This window comes from Delphinus delphis, chromosome 5 (assembly GCF_949987515.2).
Source record: "Delphinus delphis chromosome 5, mDelDel1.2, whole genome shotgun sequence".
Classification (NCBI taxonomy): domain Eukaryota; kingdom Metazoa; phylum Chordata; class Mammalia; order Artiodactyla; family Delphinidae; genus Delphinus; species Delphinus delphis.
The window spans coordinates 20,359,191-20,379,747 of NC_082687.1; positions in this window are offsets into that span (position 1 = coordinate 20,359,191).

Below are 20,557 nucleotides of genomic sequence, written 5' to 3' on the forward strand. Positions count from 1 at the left end.
ACAAATTCTCGCGAGATGCAATGGGGCACCGGATCGACCTGGGGCGGGCCGTGGCCGGGAAGCACCGCCCCTGAATGCTTATATTGGTGGGAGGGAGAGGAAATGGAGTTTCCCGCACTGGTAAGAGCGCGAGCCGACACATCCCTCTGTCAGGCGCTCAGTCAGGAATGTGCTGTGGGAGGTACTATGGGTTAATTACCGGATACCTTTAGTCTACGTTGACTCGGGCTTTTGAAGTTTCCGGTGCAGCAGGTGAGCGATATTGGCTCGCCTGCCGGCCTGGGCTGGTTAACCTGTGGGAGGAGTCGCCCCTCAAAATGGGAACAGTTATTTCAAATAGAACCGGGCAGGCAGCTGATCAGCGCTCCCACGTGCGGAATCCTAGTGCTATTCTGACCCTAGGGCCTAGAGGGTCAGCCCTGAGAACCGAGTTACCATTGACCAGACCCCAGAATTAGAGCAGCCTAGAAATCAAGCTCAACTGTGAATTGATTAGGAGGGAGGGTAGGGAGATTGGGACGGGCTGTTTACTTGCCTCTGTAATCAACGATCACCATCGCTAAGGTTTAGGTATGGGAGTAGGTTTAATACCTTTTTCTTCTGTTGCTGTGTTTCAATCCCTAGAGCCAGAAAGTTGCAAAACTCATTCAAGAAATAAGAGTTTGGGGTCCGAAAAACTCAGTACTTACTGAAATATCCAGGGAGAGAAATACGGGGTTTTATTCTGCCAGTGAAAAGGATGGAGAGATGATTTTGCTTTCTGGTATATCATACTTAGGGCACAGGGTAGTAAGATTAATTTTATAGGGCATTGGAAAGTAAGAACTGACCTGCTTATGGTTTTCTAACGTTCCTTAATGACCCCACTTAAGAGAGTAGAGATCTTTAAGAATTAAATGGAAATATAAATTTGTTTTTTAAATATACTTGACTTTTAAGGGAAAGCAGGAAGCTATTTCCTCCTACTATAAATTATTACTTAATAAAAACTTATTAAGTCTGTGGTAAATTTGTATTATTCAAGTGACCATAACAGCATCACTAGAGCAATTAGTGGAACAGTTCTTCTCAAACTAGTATCTTGGAATCACCTAGGATGTGTTCGAAATGCTGATTTTGATTTAGTAGGCCAGGGGTGGAGCCTGAGATTCTGTAATTCTAACAAGATACAGATTACTCAGAGGACCACCCTGTGAGTACCAGAGCACCAAAGTGCTCACCTCATGGCCTGCTGGACACCTCTGCCCCCTCCTTTTTTCCTAAATAAGCTTCCTTTTGTTCTCTCTTTTAACCAGTCTAATACAGTAGAAACACAGGATTAGACAATTGGAGTGAAAGAAGAAATGCAGGTTTGAGTTCTTGTTCCATTGCTTCCCATTTGTGTGATATTGGTGTGGTTACCTAGTTTCTTCAACACTAAAGTAGGTATAATAATAGCTGTCCTTTCTCAGGGTTATCATATGCTTCAGATGTCATAATGCATGTAAAAGGGCACTGTAGACTACAGTACTGTATAAATGTAAGTTATTAGTCAAACATTAGCTGGCCATAGTGTGAAACAAATCTATAAGAATAATAATAAATATAAGTAATATTTATGGAACATTTATAATGTACCAGGTACAGTGCTTATTAACCTCTTTTCACAAATAAAGAAATTGATGCACAGAGAGATTAAGTTACTGTCCCATGGTCACAAAGCTGATAAATAGCAGAAGTAGAATTTGAACCCATGCAGTTAATATCAGAGTATTTATTGAATGGAGTATTTATTGTCTCTTAATTTAGAAAGTGGGAGGGTAGGATGTTTTAGATTTCTACTTTCAATACTACCCGAAGCTAATTTTATTTGACTTATTTCTCCCTCTATTTGTTTTGCTCTTTCAAAAGCCAAGTATAAGAATGGTAGGAAACATTCCTACCTACTCAGAGGGAACTCACAAAATCCAGGAGGTCCATGAAGAAAAGCCCTAGAGAAGCTAATTTGTACTACCCTAATCTAAACAAGCTTTGGTATGAAAATATAATGGACCACATCAATGCTCTGAATTAACAGAGCACAGAAGAGTGAGACAAATTTGAGGTCAGCGTTCTTAACTGTTTTTGAGCCACAAACCACATTAGCAGGCTGGTGAAGCCATGGACTCTTCTCAGAATTATGCTTTTAAATGTATAAAATAAAATTCATAGCATTACAAAAGAAAAAAAATTGAAACAAGCTCAAAATATTCAAGAAAAACAAACTTTTGATATAGGAATATATGGGCTTTATTAACACTGTAAGATCTAGTGTTGGGTCTAATAAAGACCAAATTTTTGAAATAATGATGAACATAAAATTTCCAGAGTTTGCAACAGTTGTAATGTGGTATAAAGGATCTGTGATTCCTATTGGAGATACAGACATAGGTGCAGCTCTTTGGTGCTTTCAGTCATAATTGAAGGAAATGCTAATTTTCAGTTAGAGATTAGTAAAAATAAAGATGTAATTTTTTTTTCCCATTCAATTTCACACACCCCCGAATTCTATTCATGAAATTAATGTTAAAAAACCTTAGGTGGAATCAAGTAGGCATATTACTGTTGGTAGGCTTTGGCTTGTGACATTTTAACATGGAAATATAATTGATATTCATAATAATAGTGATTTATTAAGAAAAAGTTTACCACTAGTATACTGTTGTTAAGAAGGCATGGAAGTGTGTAATAGGGTAGGAAATAAATTTATCCCATTTGTTGATTTCTTTTTTTTTTGGATACCTATAAAGGTACCCTATAATAAACTACTACCCCCAACATCTAAAAAAAAAAAAAAGGTACCCTATAGAAAATTTACCTATCCAGAATGATTCATTTCCCAAGCATTTTGGATAACTGAGGTTTTACTGTATCACTCTTACTTATTTGTAAATGCCTTTACAAATAAGACATGCTGGAAGAATTACAAAATGAAAATAATAACCAAAGATGAAAGAAATTAAAATACTGTGTATTTAAAATTCTAAATAACAAGTGTTAATAATTGTTATTTGATGTACTGTGTGCTGGGCCCTTTAATCCCCATTACACAGATGAAACATTCAAGGTCATACAATTACTAAGTAGTACAGCCAGGATTTAAACCTAGGCAGTCTGACCTCAAAGCTCTCACTCTTTTTTTTTAACTGAAATATAGTTGAAAAGCTCTCACTCTTTACTAAGGTGTTTATTTTTTTTACCCTTCGACTGTTAGCCGACTTTAATTTGCCCACTAGTGTAACAAATACATATTCACTGCCTCAAAATATTTTCACCCAGTGTATAAAAGGAATTAAAAAAAATGTTATTGAAGTATAGTTGATTTACAATGTTGTGTTATAAAAGGAATTTTCTAAATTCTTCCTTTGCTGTGGTATTGCTTATATCCAACACTACCTTTAAAATAAGTGGGCTAGGGCTTCCCTGGCGGCGCAGTGGTTGAGAGTCCGCCTGCCGATGCAGGGGACACGGGTTCGTGCCCCGGTCCGGGAAGATCCCACATGCCGCGGAGCGGCTAGGCCCATGAGCCATGGCCGCTGAGCCTGCGCGTCCGGAACCTGTGCTCCGCAACGGGAGAGGCCACAACAGTGAGAGGCCTGCGTACCAAAAAAAAAAAAAAAAAAAAAAAAGTTGGGCTACCAGTTGGGGCTAGAAAATAGTTTGTTTTACAGAAATTTTTGTTGTAATGGAATTTTGCTTAGAAGATGAAGAAATCCACTCATGCCTTTTCCTGCCCTACAAACATACTTTCATATCTGAAATTAAACATTTGTTTTATAATGGTGCTACTGTATTTTTTATATTGACCACTGTCAGGGTTGTATGGAAGAAATTATTGCATGTAAATAAATCCTAATATATGAAGTTCTAGATTATCTATGCTTAATGGAGGCAAGTGATTATGAAATCCCAAATTCATTTTTATTTGGCACTGAAGTGAATTTATTGGTTGACTATGCTTTCTATTTGTTTGTATTTACACTAGCATACTTACATTTCTACTCAGTTTTGCTAAGGTTAAAATTAAAACGACCATGGCCTAGAAGTATTTTGATGTTTTAAGAGGCAGTTTAGGATCAGCTCAAACTTTAAAACACTATTCACATGTCTGGTATTATAGAGAACTCACTTTACAGTTGCATTTGACCTATTTGAATTACGATGATAGCAACATCCCCATCTGAAAAAAAAGAAAGGAAAATAATCATTTTTTTATATCGCAGTGTGCAGTATGCTAAAAAAGACTATGGTTTTATATATTGAAAGAAACATTCAGAAGTTAAAAAGGTGCAAAAATGTTGAAGAAATAGCTAAACCAGTCCCTTCCTTCTTAATGAATATTGTATTGAAGTCTTTCTAATTATGGTAGGTCAGATTTTCTTGCATGAAGTGGCATAAAACTGAAGAATATAAAGAATGAAGAAAATTAGCATAAAAGTGGCAATGGAATAACTAATCCAAATTATGAAGTCCTAATATTATATGAATGCATCAGTGAAGCTACATTATTGTAATGTGAGTACAGGGGTTAATTAAAACGTACTTGTGAATAAACATCGTTAGCGTAGACTAGTACATATACTTATGTTATTAATATTATGGCTATATTTTTAGATCTTTGTAATTTTGTCACAGAATTTTTTCTTCTTATTGAAGTATAGTTGATTTACAGTGTTGTGTTAGTTTCTGGTGTACAGCAAAGTGATTCAGTTATACATCTATATACACACTCCTTTTCATTACGGTTTATTTCAGGATATTGAATATAGTTCCCTGTGCTGTACGGTAGGAACTTGTTCTTTATCTATTTCGTATATAGTAGTCTGTCTGCTAATCCCAAACTCCTAATTTATCCCTCCCCCACCACCTTTCCCCTTTGGTAACCATAAGTTTGTTTTCTGTGTCTGTGTTTCTGTTTTGTAAATAACTTCATTTGCGTCATATTTTAGATTCTACATATAAGTGATATCATATGGTATTTGTCTTTCTCTTTCTTACTTCACTTAGTATGATAATCTCTGGGTCCATCCATGTTGCTTCAAATGGCATTATTTCATTCTTTTTAATGGCTGAGTAGTATTCCATTGTGTGTATATACCACATCTTCTTTATCCATTCATCTGTCGATGGACATTTAGGTTGCTTCCATATATTGGCTATTGTAAATAGTGCTGCTGTGAACACTGGGGTGTATGTATCTTTTCAAATTATAGTTTTCCCTGGGTATATGCACAGTAGTGGGATTGCTGGATCATATGGCAGCTCTACTTTAGCTTTTTAAGGAACCTCCATACTGTTTTCCAGTGGCTGCACCAATTTACATTCCCACCAACAGTGTAGGAGGGTTCCCCTTTTCTCCACACCCTCTCCAGCATTTGCTATTTGTAGACTTTTTAATGATGGCCATTATGACTTACGTTGTTACAGAATTTTATAACTTGCTAAGGACACTGGCTCTAACACAGTTTATGCCATTTTATTAATTTAATTACATTATAAATGCTACGGTCCAGATTTAATATAAAACTATGAATATACAAAATGCATGTTTACAAATTCACTTGGAATAGGAAATATGGAACCCAACTCAACCAAACGTTTTTCATATTATTTGCATAAAAATCAAATTAGTTGGGCTTCCCTGGTGGCACAGTGGTTGAGAGTCCGCCTGCCGATGCAGGGGACACGGGTTCGTGCCCCCGTCCGGGAAGATCCCACATGCCGCAGAGCAGCTAGGCCCGTGAGCCATGGCCACTGAGCCTGTGCGTCCGGAGCCTGTGCTCCGCAACGGGAGAGGCCACAACAGTGAGAGGCCCGTGTACTGCAAAAATGAAAGAAAAAAAAATCAAATTAGTCTTTATACCTTACCACTTCAGAATTTCATTTTAATGATCAAGACAAGTGAGTGTGGTTTAGGAAACTACTTTATTTCATACTGAGAACATCATTTTGACCTTGAGGTGGTGTTTGGCACATAATGAACCACGCCCAAATGTTAAAGGTAAAAATAAATTTGAGCATTTTCAATGTAAAAACTTGTATACATGAATGTTCAGAGTATTATTCATAATAGCCAAAAAGTAGAAACAACCCAAATGTCCATCAGCTAATAAATGGATAAATAAAATGTGGTATATCCATATGATGGAATAGTATTGGTTAATAGGAAAGAACAAAACACTGATACTGCTGCAACATGTATCTTGAAGCTTGAAAATATTCTGCTAAGTGAAAAAAGCCAGACACAAAAGGCCACGTACTGTATGATTCCATTCATATGAAATGACTAGTAGATTACTGGTTACCCGCGACTAGGGGCAGGGAAAATGGGGAGTGACTGCTAATGAGTATGTGGTCTTTTTGGGGGGAAGGTGATGAAATGTTCTTAAGTTGGATAAAGGTGTTGATTACACAACTCTGAATATTCTAAAATCCACTTAACTGTACACTTTAAAAGAGTGAATTTGATGGTATGTGAATTATCGCAATGTAGATTTTTTAAAAATAAATTTATTTCATTTTTGGCTGCGTTGGGTCTTCGTTGCTGCGCGTGGGCTCCCTCCAGTTGCGGTGAGCGGGGGGCCACTCTCTGCCACGGTGCGCGGACCTCTCATGGCGGCGGCCCCGGCCCCCTCCCTCTCCTCCTCCTTCCCTCCTCCCCCTTCCCCCCGCCCCCCGGGGGCGCATGGGCTCCGTAATTGTGGCACACGGGCCCAGCCGCTCCGCGGCGTGTGGGATCCTCCTGGACCAAGGGTCGAAACCCTGTCCCCTGCATTGGCAGGTGGACCCTCAACCACTGGGCCACCAGGGAGCCCTAGATTTAAAAAAACTAATGAATTAGAATTAAAATGTGAGATCAGCCTGGAAACTTACTACTAAATATTTTCAATTTTCTGGTTACTGATGATAAGATAGCATCCTTTTTTTTTTTCATCCTTTTAAAATGTAAAAAATTTACATCCAGCAAGGTTTTTCCTTCAGTACAAACAACAATGTAATTTAGATTTGGTTTTAACATAATAAGCATTTGCTGTCAGTTAGTCTTAAATTTGGAGATATTTTCATCAATGTTATTTGCTTTGTAAAACATAGTGATTAAAATTAATTTTAAACAGCGTTATATTGGGACTTCCCTGGCAGTCCAGTGGTTAAGACTCCATGCTCCCAAAGCAGGGGACGAGGGTTCCATTCCCGGTTGGGGAATTAAGATCCGCACCCTGCATGCCACGTGGCTGGGCCAAAAAAAAGCATTATATTTTATTGAAAATTAAAGTTCATGATTATGATCAGAAATAGAATACATCTGATTTTGGCATACTCTAAATATAGAAAAATTTCTTTAAAATTTCCAATAAAAATCAAGTAGTTTGAAAATTGGGGGTAGATCATCTAGATAAGGAATTTGAGGGTTAGGTGCTGTCAAATGACAAAACTAAAACAATTTAGTAATGAGTTTGATGCCCTTTATTCAAGGGAAAACAATCTGTGGATTGAGGTTGTACAGTGTCTCATAATCAGTGCAACACTCTTTCCCTTCCCCAGGGATTTTGGGCAAGCGTGAGTTTTAGAGCCTTAGAAGCTTCAATGCCAAAACAGGGCATGACTGCCTAGGAAGTCGGGGATTTCCTTGTAAGGCCAGCAGGTCCTGTTTTCTAGGGTCAGGTGAGCTAGTTAATAGTTAAGCTGAGTTGGAGGATTGTGATTGGTGTATGTTAGATTTCCTTGACAGGTGTGTCATGTAATTGCAGGCTGACGTAGATTTAGATTTGTGGTGTGGGCTGACCCACTGGGTTGGCCTCTATTTTTTGGGTCCCGAAATATGAATTAACTTTAAAAGTACTTAACTAAAAGTAAGGAATTCAAATTAAAATTACTTACCAACAATAATTATAATCTTTCTTGTTTCAGTAACAATCTAAAAAGTCTAAAGTAAACAGAGGTGTGGTGTGATTTAGACCAGAAATGATCATTATTTTACCCATATTGAATTTGATTATTTAAATGTAGGTGAGAATTCTTTAGTAAGAGAGTGATGATAAATTTAAAATTCTTCTATTAGAGAATTTTAAGTTAGGTGTGATTATAGGAATGTTGTACACAGTGGTTCTAAAGAATCAGATCTATATAGTATCTAAGTGGCTTAATGAAGCAACTTATATGAGGCTTTTAGTTTTTAATACTATCTAGTACCTGTTGATTTTTTTCATTGCAAGAAGTACTGATTTTAGCACATGGCACATAAGAATGAAACTTACTAAGAAACATTCCACTACATCTAAAAAAAATTTTAAGAATTTGGCTCATTTGGTGTTGAAGAAGTGTGACAGTTTCAGTGATATCCCATCATCAAAACATATTAAATCTCAAAGTTAATGATTAAGTGAATGGGCTTTATTATATATACCCAGTAAGAACAGTATGATACGGATTCCGCATCTTACAAAAAAACCTATTCAAAATAGAACGCTGGGTGCTACAATACTTGAAATTCAATTCTCCAACAGTAATTTAGACAAAAAGGCCAAGAGTTGATATAAGTAGATATTTGCAGATTTGTGTGAATTTAGCTTTGTCTTGTTTTCCATCTTTCTATTCTGCACTAATAGAGAGAAAGGGAAGATTACCCTGGAGCATTTTAGGGGTAGGGCTAAATGCATACCCCTGGCTCAGACAGGGCTGTAAGTAGGGACAAAAGGCAAGGTAAGGACATTGGAGACTAGATGGAGAGGTGTGCAGAAATAAGTGGGAAGGAAAATGTCAAAGGTGGACTGTCCTTGGGGGAACTGGAAGTGAAGAGGAATCCTTTTTTTCTTCCTCTTTACTCAACTACTACAAGGTCTCCTACTTTAGAGAACAGAATTCAGGGTACCACCCTTATGGTGGTTCAGTTTTACATAACTTTTTTGTACTTGCTGGCTTAAAATCTAGTCACTGTAACATGTTCATATATATAATAGTTCATTTTGCCTTCTGAAAAACTTCCTTATTTACAGTTTAAAAAAACGTGGATTTACATTATGGGACTGCTTTTGATGTAAGTTAAGGAAAGTTATACAGTGTGTCAGTCAACAATATTTAGGTCTGACTAGGCTAAGCGGTGTCTTCAGGTTTAGGCCGAAGGATGTTAATGTAGTAGAGATCTGTTGATATAATCACTCCCATCTTTTTAAGTGTTCATTTTTAAAAAAATATTGAATGCTTAGTATGTGCTAGGCACTGAGCTAGATGCTGAAGATACATAGATGAAAGTCAGATGTCACCTTGAGGAAAAATTTTTAACTGGGGAGACCGTTAAGTATCAGACAGTCACCATAGAGTGTGTTCAATGACATAAATGCATGCATAGAGTAATATTAATGTGCCCAATTCACCAGTGGGGGGGGGGGTTATCTGCAAAAGGGAGCTGTATTTAAACAAGTGAAAAAAAGGGCATACCAGGAAAAAGAAAAGGGAGAAATGCTCCTAGGCAGAACAACATGCACAGTTTCAGAGAACTTGACCAGGTAAGTTTTAGAAATAACAAGTTTCCAAAACTTACTTTGGAAAGTAAGTTTCCAAGGTACTTTGGAACTTTAGAAGGTACTTTGGCTGTAGTAGTAGTAGTAGTAGTAGTAGTAATAGTGGTGGTGGTGGTGGTGGTGGTGGTGGTGTGTGTGTGTGTGTAGGGGGTGGGGGGGATGAATGAGAAAAGAGACAAAACATTGAAAGACAAGGCTGGATATCTTGAGGGCCTTATTAACAAGCCATGTTAATGAGCTCAGATTTTATTCTGAAGGGTATGGGATGAGCAAATTGAATTTTTAGCATAAAGTCATGATCAGATTTTAATCATGAAAAGATAACTATGATAGCAATGTGGAAGATGTAACAGAAGTGTATGTAGAGGTAAAGAGACCACTTGAGATGCTACTGAAATAATCTGGATGAGTTGTGATTGTGAGAAAGACCTAAAATAGTTGCAGTAATTGCACTAAAGACCCATAATACAGGAGGTATATTTAGTGTATTTAATGGGTAGAGCTGACCTTAAGAAAAAAATTTTTTGAGGCTACCCCTCCAGTTATTTATCAGAATGTTATAATAAAATCATATATATACACACAGACACACACACACACACACGACGATAAACTATAATAAAATTGCAAAAAAAAATAAAGCAAAATATACTTATAAACTTGGTATAAACTCCTTAAGCTCTTAACTCTTAAAGAACTATGAAACTAAAGTTTATATATTAAATGTGGAAAAATGTAAACTAATAAAATTAATATCTGTGTGCTACTTGATTTTTATTTTATTTTTTACAAATTGCCTCTTGAAACAAATACAGAGCTGACTACTGCAGTTTAGGTACTTTTAAATTTGGCACGTCTATACTAACTGCTGTGTTCCATATGTAATGACCAGCCTTCTCTACAGAACCTTTAGGAGACCTTTGTTCATTCTTTCACTGATGTCATTTAGCTTTCACATGCCCAGAAATAAGCAATTGTTACCTATTTCTGTTCTCATTTGCCTAAGACAAAGTACTGTTACATGGTGCCAACAAGGGCATCAACCTAAACACAACACAGGCTCTGGAATCACATGGCAGTGCTTAGTTGTAAGTGGGAATCAAGGTGATCTGGACTATATTAATTACTATAGATTAATGAAATAAATCAACATGAGGAAAAATATCTGGTAAAGAATTCAAAGATTCTAGTTTGAGAAACACTGATGTAGAGGTTATAAAAATCCTTTGTCATATACCTAAAGTTGAATTTGTTGAGTCTGACCTTGTGACTCCTCCATTGATTCCGACTTTACGCATCCAAAAAATATTTGACCACCTACAGAAAATATCAAGTGTCAAATGGTATAGAAGGTTCAAATATACTAGGGATTAGAAATTTGTCAACTAAGATTTGTTATTGAGTCATCTGTCACTGAGTGAAGTGGTTTTGACAGTTTAAGGAGGTCCGGGAGTGAATGGAAAGAGAAAAAAATGGAGAGCTTGGCTATGATAAGAAATTAGAAGGTAGGGTATTAGCTTAAAGGAACTCAACGGAGAATACTGTTTTTTAGAATGGGAGAGATTTGAGTACGTTTATAGTCTAGCAGGAGTCATGAGAGAGATGAGATACAGAATAGAGATATCAATCAATGGAGCCAGTTTCTTCACAAGATGTGACTGTAGGTCAAAAAGTATTTGATTTTGTACAAGGGGTAAACTTACCAGGGACTAGAGGGGAGATTAGAATGGGTAAAAATGAAGATAAATTCTAGGTGGGAGGAGGCAGGAGGTTGACCATTAATACTCAATGTTCTCACCTTTCTTAGTAAAATAGGAAGGAGTGCTATGGATGACAATGAGTTGGGCATGAGAAAAGGAAATAAATGTGGAATCACTGAAGAGGGAAGCTGAAGAACTAACTAAAGAAAGGAAAGAAAGTCCTTGTTAAGGGCCTAAGGTAGCAGATCATGAATTTGTCGGGGCAATTTTCCATGTGGTTGTATACTTGTTTTCCCTTAGCCTTAAGAACTTTTCACATGTGTGTTTAATGCCCATAGGATTTGTTACTACATGCTTACAGGCTTGTATTGCTAATCAATGTGTGAATATATTTATGTGTGTGTGTGTGTGTGTGTGTGTGTGTGTGTGTGTGTGTGTGTGTGTGTGTGTATATATATATATATATATATATCAGTGCTTTTAAAAAATGGTATACTTTAGTACCTTATGTTGGTACTTTTTTTAAAGTGTAAGATCAACAGCTCTTCTCAAAACTTAATGTTCCCATCTCAAGAAACTCAAATGACAGAGTAAAAGTTTTTATGCCAAATGAGAAAGAGAGGGAGTGCGGAAAGAAGTGAGAGGCATTTTACATTTAATTATGATTCATCTAGCAGATATTTATTGAGCACCTACTGTGCATCAAGCTCTGAGCTTGGCTTGTGGATAAAGTTTACATAGTTTTCATACTTTGTTTTTTCCCCAGGAGTCCTTAAGTCTGTAAAACTAAGAAGTTGCCTGGGTTGGAAGCTGAAGACTTGCCCACTCAGATTCTTTATCACTTTCCTTCCATCTCCAATCCCCACTTCCACTCAGGATACCTCAGATGGTTCTGTGGGTACCCCTAGTGTTCATTAAACACAGTCTGAAAAACCAAAGGTCTAATGAATATTAATACTGAAGCCTTGTTATAAGAATAATAGTCACATGTAAAACAAATAATATGAAATTTATTAGGGATATATGTAAAGACAGGCACTCAGATGAAGAGAATCTGGCCTAACAGCAGGCATGTGCTAAAGACAACAGCAGTGTGCTTAGGGTTGCCCAAAGAACCTATACAGTTTTACCCTGAAAGATGGAACTGAGTTATCCAGAACAAAGCAGTTACCTTTTACTCATCTCTCCTGGTCATACCACAGTAGATTTTGTTTTTTAAATAGCTTTATTGAAGTATAATTGACATACAATAAATTGCACATAAAGTATACAATTTGATAAGTTGACATACGTATATACCCATGAAACTATCACCAAAATCAAGATAATGAATGTATCCATCACCACAAGTGTCCTTGTGCTCCTTTGTAAACTCTCTTGTTCCTATCCCTCTCTCCCCTCATCCACAGGAAACCACTGATGTGTTTTCTGCCACCATTGATTAGTTAGTATTTTCTAGAATTTTATTTAAAAAGAATCATACAGTATGCCCTATTTTCTTGTCTGGCTTTTTTCACTCAGCGTAATTGTTTTGAGATTTACCTATGTTGTGTCTCTTAATAGTTCATGTTTTAAAAATTGCTGAGTAGTATTTTGTTTTATGGATATGCCACAATTTCTTCATCCATTCACATGTCAGTGGACATTGGGATTGTTTGCAGTTTCTATTATGAATACAGCTGCTGTGAACATTGTTGTATGACTGTATGGACATAACGCTTTCATTTCTCGAGTAAATAGCTAGAAGTGGAATGGCTGGATCATATAGTAGGCATATGTTTAACTTTTTAAGAAACTGCCAAACTCTTTTCCCAGGTGGTCGTACCTTTTTACATTCCTACCAGCTGTGTATGAGAGTTCCAGTTCCTCCTGACTTCTTATGATTAGTCTTCAGTCGTAGCCATTCTAATAGGAATGTAGTAGTATCTCATTGTCCTTTTAGTTTGCATTTCCCTAGTGACTAATGATGTTCAGCATCCTTTTTTTTTCATTTTTCTTTTCAGCATCCTTTCACGTGCTGCTTTGCCATCCATGTATCTTCTTTGAAGAAATGTCTGTCTATATATTTTTTATCGGTGAATAATGACAGTTTTATTTATTTCTAATTTTTATGCCTTTTCCCTTTGCTTTTTTTTAAAAATAGATCTTTATTGGAGTATAATTGCTTCACAATACTGTGTTAGATGCTGTTGTACACCAAAGCGAATCTGCCATATGCACACATATGTCCCCATATCCCCTCCCTCTTGAGCCTCCTTCTCATCCTCCCTATCCCACCCCTCTAGGTCATTGCAAAGCACCAAGCTGATCTCCCTGTGCTATGCTGTCTATATTTTTTTGCCCATTCCTTGTTGGGTTCCCTTTGTCACTATTTATTTACAGGCAACACAGATTAAACATGTACAGCAGCCTTAAATGATTTTAAAAGTAAAGTCATAACAAGGTAATATATACATGGAGGAATATGAAAAAGGCATGAAGGACTTTACTTTGTGAGATGGTGGAATTTAAGGGTTGACTATATGAATCCGAGTATTTGTTTTTTATCATTAGCTAGCAGAACCACCTCAACTCATATTGCTTATTCCTTGTTACTTCCACAACTAAGAGTGTAGGCCATAGTATGCTAGAGCTGGCTTATGCTGCCTTATGAGTGCCAATTTTAAAATTTTTAGGAATTTTGCAAGCTGACTGTTAAACATAGCCTTTATTAGAAAATAATTGTATAAACTGAAAGTTACAGTAAGATCCAATATAGGACTTAATAATAAATACTTGAAACTCATTTCCTAGTTATTTTGCTGTTTTATTATTATCCACGTTTTTATGAGTATGTCTATTGTGTCCACATGGTGGAAGTATTATTATTTGACAGTATACGCCTCTTTCCAACTCTGTGTTCAGTGATGTCCTGTAGTAGCTTGAAGTGGGTCACAGTGGGAGTATTTACCCCAGAGAAATTTGCAAACATTACAATCAGAACTTTCCCCCATCCTGGAGGGAGTTGTTAAACTTACCGGCATACCAGTAAAGACAGAGCCCTTTGAACTACACTAACTTACTGTCCATGATGAATAATTGAAGCTTCAGTTACACAGAGAATTCACCTTTGTGAAACACTTAATTCCTCAAGAACAGATCAATATTTCTGCTACAGAATGAAGGTTATAACACCTGTTTTCCTTGCTGCTCAGTTTTTTTCTTATTTCCAAGTTCCCTAAGGTTGAGAATGCCAAAGTCTAAGTACTGGATAAGGGAGGGTGCTAATACATTATTTTTGTGATCCCAAATTTAAAAATACATAAAGTACTTTTTTGGAGTAGAACTAGAAAGGATGTTAAATACAGAAAATTGTAATGGGCAAAAAAGTAGGAAAGGCAAACAGCTCTATATAACCAAATTTCTATTCATGTAGGAATAAGGGAAACTAGACTAAAATGAGAAGGAGCAAACCATGATACAAGAGGAAGTACAAACTTAAAAAAGATGCTGGATGTTATTGGGAATTTAAAGTTACCCATTTGGTAACACAGTACAGCAGTCTAGAGATAATCAAACTGGGGGGGACAAACTATTAGTCCAAAAGATAAAGTGACTGATACGGTTGAGTGTCCATTACAATTAATTTTTTTAAAGTACTAGGAGAAGGGGGATGGGATAACTTGGGAGATTGGGGTTGACATATACACACTACTATACATAAAACAGGTAACTAATAAGGACCTACTGTATAGCACAGGGAACTCTACTCAGCACTCTGTAATGGCCTATATGGGGAAGGAATCTAGAAAAGAGTGGATATACGTAAATGTATAACTGATTCAGTTTGCTGTACACCTGAAACTAACAACACTGTAAATCAACGATACTCCAATTAAAAAAAAGTACAAGGAGAAATGAAGAATTTCAGAAGGAATAGAAACCATCTTAAATTTCAGGATCTAAATGAAAGGCATATACATTTAAAATATAAAACAGGGCTTCCCTGGTGGCACAGTGGTTGAGAGTCCGCCTGCCGATGCAGGGGACACGGGTTCGTGCCCCGGTCTGGGAGGATCCCACATGCCACGGGGCAGCTAGGCCCGTGAGCCATGGCCGCTGAGCCTGTGCTCCGCAACGGGAGAGGCCACAACAGTGAGAGGCCAGCGTACCGCAAAAAATAAAAATAAAAAAAAAATAAAACAAACATATGCATATGACTTTCAATAAGACATTTTTTTATGTCTCACATGGAATTCAAATAGAAGTTAAAGAAAATGTTTGCCTGGATTATGGTAAAGGTACTATGACCTTAAGGTACTGGTAGTGACAACTTTTTAGAGTAATGTACATAAAGAGTAACAGTTTGGTATTGGAGGGACCAAACAAATAATCCTTAAACCAGTCAATGTCCTGTATAATAATTTTACCAATAAACTGGACAAAAATTTTATCAAATTAATCAGGTACAAACGTTTTGTTTTTTGTTTTTAAATGAGGAGGTAATATAAATTCCCAAGGAGATAACTTCCTTCTCTCTCTAGGAACTTAAATTTTTATGAAGGAGATTGAATGAAATGATCTCATATGAAAAATATCTAATAATATATGAAACTAACAAATGTAACAGAGAACCACCTGATGAACATTTCCACAATTAAAATTAAGTGAATCATTATTTTCTTACTAACCTTTTCCTTATTTCCAAAATCAACTCCTCTTCTGACCTATTTAGATGAATATATTTTCTAGTGTCCAAGATTCAATATCAGAGTAATATTTTTTCTTTCACCCTTACCAGTCTCTACTGTGGGCCTTCAAATACATATTTGGACCTTATATTTTATAACATACAGTTTAAAATATTTTCATCATTGTATTTGCATAACCACTCTGAGTTAAGCAGAAGTTACTAACATTTCATCATTCTGTTGAAGAGCCTACAAGGTGACTGGCATGTGAACAGGAAGCAGAATAAGAGGTTAAATGACTTGCCCAAGTTGACAGGACCAGTAATTACAAGTCCTGTGATTCTAATGTCAACATTCTTTTATCTACAGACTAAATATATGTACAACTACTACCTGTGTGTTTTGATGGAGAGGGGGTAGGGAGCACCTGGTAAAATTTTTGACATTAAATAAAAAGAGTCCTTGCAACCTAAGTGTCCATCAGTGGATGAATGGATAAAGGAGATGTGTTACATATATATATACACTGGAATACTACTCAGCCACAAAAAGAATGAAATCTTGCCATTTGCAACAACATGGTTTGGACTTGGAGGGTACTACTCTCAGTGAAATAAGTTAGAGAAAGACAAATACTGTATGATTTCACTCATATGTGGAATCTAAAAAATTAAACTAGTGAATATAACAAAAAAGAAACAGACTCACAGGTATAGAGAACAAACTAGTGGTTACCAGAGGGGAGAGAAGTAGGGCGAGGGGCAAGATAGGAGCAGGGGATTAAGACATACAAATGACTAGGTATAAAATAAGCTACAAGGATGTATTGTACAGCACAGGGAATATAGCCAATATTTTATAATAACTATAAATTGAATATAACCTTTAAAAATTGTGAATCACTATGTTGTACACCTGAAACTGATATAATATTGTACATCAGCTATACCTCAGTTTAAAAAAAGAAGAGTCCTCTTCAGTTCCACTTCCGGTAACGAAGAACTAGATGGTTTTGATCATGCTTCTGCTGAGAACAACTAGAAAAGCTGAGCCAAAACAAAAAAATACATCTGTTTAAAGGCACTGGAAAGCTACCAAAATGGTGAGGATTTCAGGGCCAAGTTCTAGTAGATGAAGACAGGTTGGAGATGCTTGTAGCATCTCTGCTGGAGGCATCTGTCTCTTCCAAAAGCAGCTAAGAAGGTGAACAGAGCTTTTTGCAAGTTCACAGGCCTAGGTGTGGGTGGAAAGGGAGAAAAACTAGAGTTGGGCTCACCAAGAAAGAGAAAAACACCTCAGTCTTACTGTTGAGATTCTAATGTGCTGTACCCTAGGAGTCAGAGTGAACTGAAAATAGATTGGAACTGGCAGGGACTGAATCATCTCAGGTCCCAACTGGATTGTAGTGATCTGAGGGTACTAATGGCCCTAGCTGCCTAACTGAAGTAAAAGAAATCCTCTCTAAAAGAAAGTAATGCTATCCAGAGCGTCAAAATATCTATACAATATTTTATATGTAATATCCCGCACACAGAAAACCATAATCAGGTGTATGAGACGATATGACAAGACAGAGAAGCAACCACAGAAACAGGACCCACAGGGATTATGAAATGAAGACTTCAAAATACTACGATTAGGGAATTCCCTGGCAGTCCAGTGGTTAGGGCTCGGCATTTTCACTGCAGTGGCCCGGGTTCAATCCCTGGTCGGGGAACTGAGATCCCACAAGCCACGTGGCGTGGCTAAAAGAAAAAAAACATATACTATGATTAATATGTTTAGGAACTTAAAATATAGGACTAAGAATGATTGTAGAGAATGGAAACAAAACCAAATGGAATTCTATTATTGAAAGATATAACAAATTAAAAACCCAGTGAATGCATTTATTAGCCAATTACACAGAGCTGAAGACAAAATTGGAGAATTGGAAGAAAATTCAGAAGAAAATATGCACACAGATTAACAAAGAGACTAAAGGATGAAAAATGGAAAAAATTTAAAAAGTAGAAGAGATAGAGTAAAAAAGAAAGTCTAACGTAGGTTTAATTTTTTTTTTTTTTTAATTTTTGGCTGCGTTGGGTCTCCGTTGCTGCATGCAGGCTTTTTCTAGTTGCGGCGAGCAGGGGCTACTCTTCGTTGTGGTGCATGGGCTTCTCATTGTGGTGGCTTCTCTTGTTGCAGAGCACAGGCTCTAGGCGCATGGGCTTCAGTAGTTGTGGTGCACAGGCTTAGCTGCTCCACGGCATGTGGGATCCTCCCGAACCAGAGCTCAAACCTGTGTCCCCTGCACTGACAGGTGGATTCTTAACCACTGCGCCACCAGGGAAGTCCCAAATGTAGGTATAATTAAGACCCAGAAGGAAAAGCATGAGAGACTGTAACAAAGTGATACTGGAAGAGATGTCTCAAACAAAAAGCATCATGCCTCAGATTCAAGAAGCACTATAAACCTTAAGGAAAAGGCAAAGAAAACAATACCTAAGCACTTCATATTAAAACTGCTGAAAACCAGAGAGAGGAAATGTTGAGCATCCATAGGTAAGAAACAAAGTATTCTATCAAATGAATGACAATAAGACAGCTGCTTTGCAACCAAATGGTGCTATCTTCAGAGTAAAATAAAATGTTGCCAACTTAGAATTCATATTCAGATAATATAACTTTCAAAAGTTAAGACAATATAAAGGTATTTTCAAACAAACAGAAAATGAGAATTTGTCACCAGCATCTCTGCCTTGGAGGAAAGAGCAGCCTTCGAGCAGAGAGAAATGATCTCAGATGGAAGCTCTGAAAGGGATGAAGAACAATGAAAAAGAAAATACATGGGTAAATCTCAATGAATATTAATTTTACAAAACAATGCTGATATACTGTGGTGTTAAAAACATACAGATTTAAAACATTAACACCACATAAATTGAGAGGAGAGGATAAAGTGGTCTAAGGTGTTCACACTGTCTTGGAAGTGGATAAAGTACTAGTATATACTAGACTTTTAGATGTCCAGTATGCACATTCTAATTTCTAGAGTAATTAATTAAAGAATAGTAAAAGAACATATAGCTAAGAAGCCAATCAAAAGGAAAAGGTGGAATAAAAAAACCTGATCTATCCCAAAGGATAAAGAAAGTAGAGAAAAAAGAGTGAAGAACAGGGGAGACAAGAAACAGTAGGATAGCAGCTTTAAAGCCCGATGTATCAGTAATTACATTAAGTGTAAATTGATTACCCCAATTAAAAGTCAAGACTGTTGCCTTGGATTTATAAAGATACACCTTTAACCTGTTTTCAAGAGACAACCCTTAAATATTAGAATGCAGAAAGTTTAAAGTGGAAAAATATGCAAAAACGAACAAAGACTGTCGCTATGCTAATATCGAAGTAGATTTTAGGCAAGAAGCAATACAAGGATAAAAAACTCATGTGTCAAGAGTCCTAACAGGAAACAAATGATACACTCAAGGACTTCCCTGGTGGCACAGTGGTTAAGACTCCACGCTCCCAATGCAGGAGGGCGGGGTTCTATCTCTGGTCAGGGGACTAGATCCCGCATGCATGCCGCAACTAAGAGTTCGCATGCCACAACTAAGGAGCCTGCCTGCCACAACTAAGACCCGGCACAACCAAATAAAATAAATTTTAAAAAAATGACGCACTCAAGATCATTTAAGGAAGCTGTTTTGTTTCTTTTTTTTAAAGAGAGGGACTAATTACAAATTTGTGTATAGGATATGAGAATTACAAGGATAGTTCTGTAACCCAGGGCTAACAGCAGGAGAACTATACCTCCCTTAATCTCCAAGAGACAGAAGAAGTTAAGCAGTCTCGAAGGAGAGAGAACTGTGAAGAGTTCATCGTGAGAGAGGCAATGACCTTTGGTCAAGGTACACATCCAGTTCAAGGCAACCTCTAATGGCAGGAGCCAGGAGGAATATAAATGCTCATCTCACTCTTTTCCACCACAGTCTCCTTCCATCAGCTACAATGTGATCATGGGGTGTCAATTCAGTCATACTCTCATCGGAAGCCAAAAACATTATCCACCCCAGAATTTTTCATACTTGGTAGGGGAGAAAAGAAACAAGTAACAAAACATAATCATAGTTTCATAAAACCTGTGTTTTAGCTGGTCATGAGGACTAGGTTCATAAGCATAGCTGCTTTCTTTCACCACCCATTCTAGGTTTCTCCCACTCAGCTTGCACCTAAATTGAATGGAGTTCTTTACCACGTGTGGCGACCCAAACATTCATTCGTATAAGATGAATCTTAGTGGAGGTCCTTTTTGGGTTACTCTAGTTTTCTTATTGGACTATCAGCCAAGAAAATACTAAGAAGCAATCTTGGTGAATATCATACATTCCATATATAGTCCTACTTACTCCACTGTGTAGCAGCAATCCAATTTCCCCCTGTTAAAAGGAATCTTTCACCCTTGGCAGTAGTGATCCCCTCCCTCCTCTCTCTGTTGATTAGTGATAGAAAAAGCCCAAACCTGCCAGCAAGCACTGTCCACTTCTAATTCACTGAAACCATGTTTCCTAGGAAGCATTCCTCCCTTGAGTACTAAAACCTCCAAAACCACTAAGTCTGAAGTTTCAGGGACCAAAAAATTCCTCAAGTGGTTTATTAGGCATAATAAAAG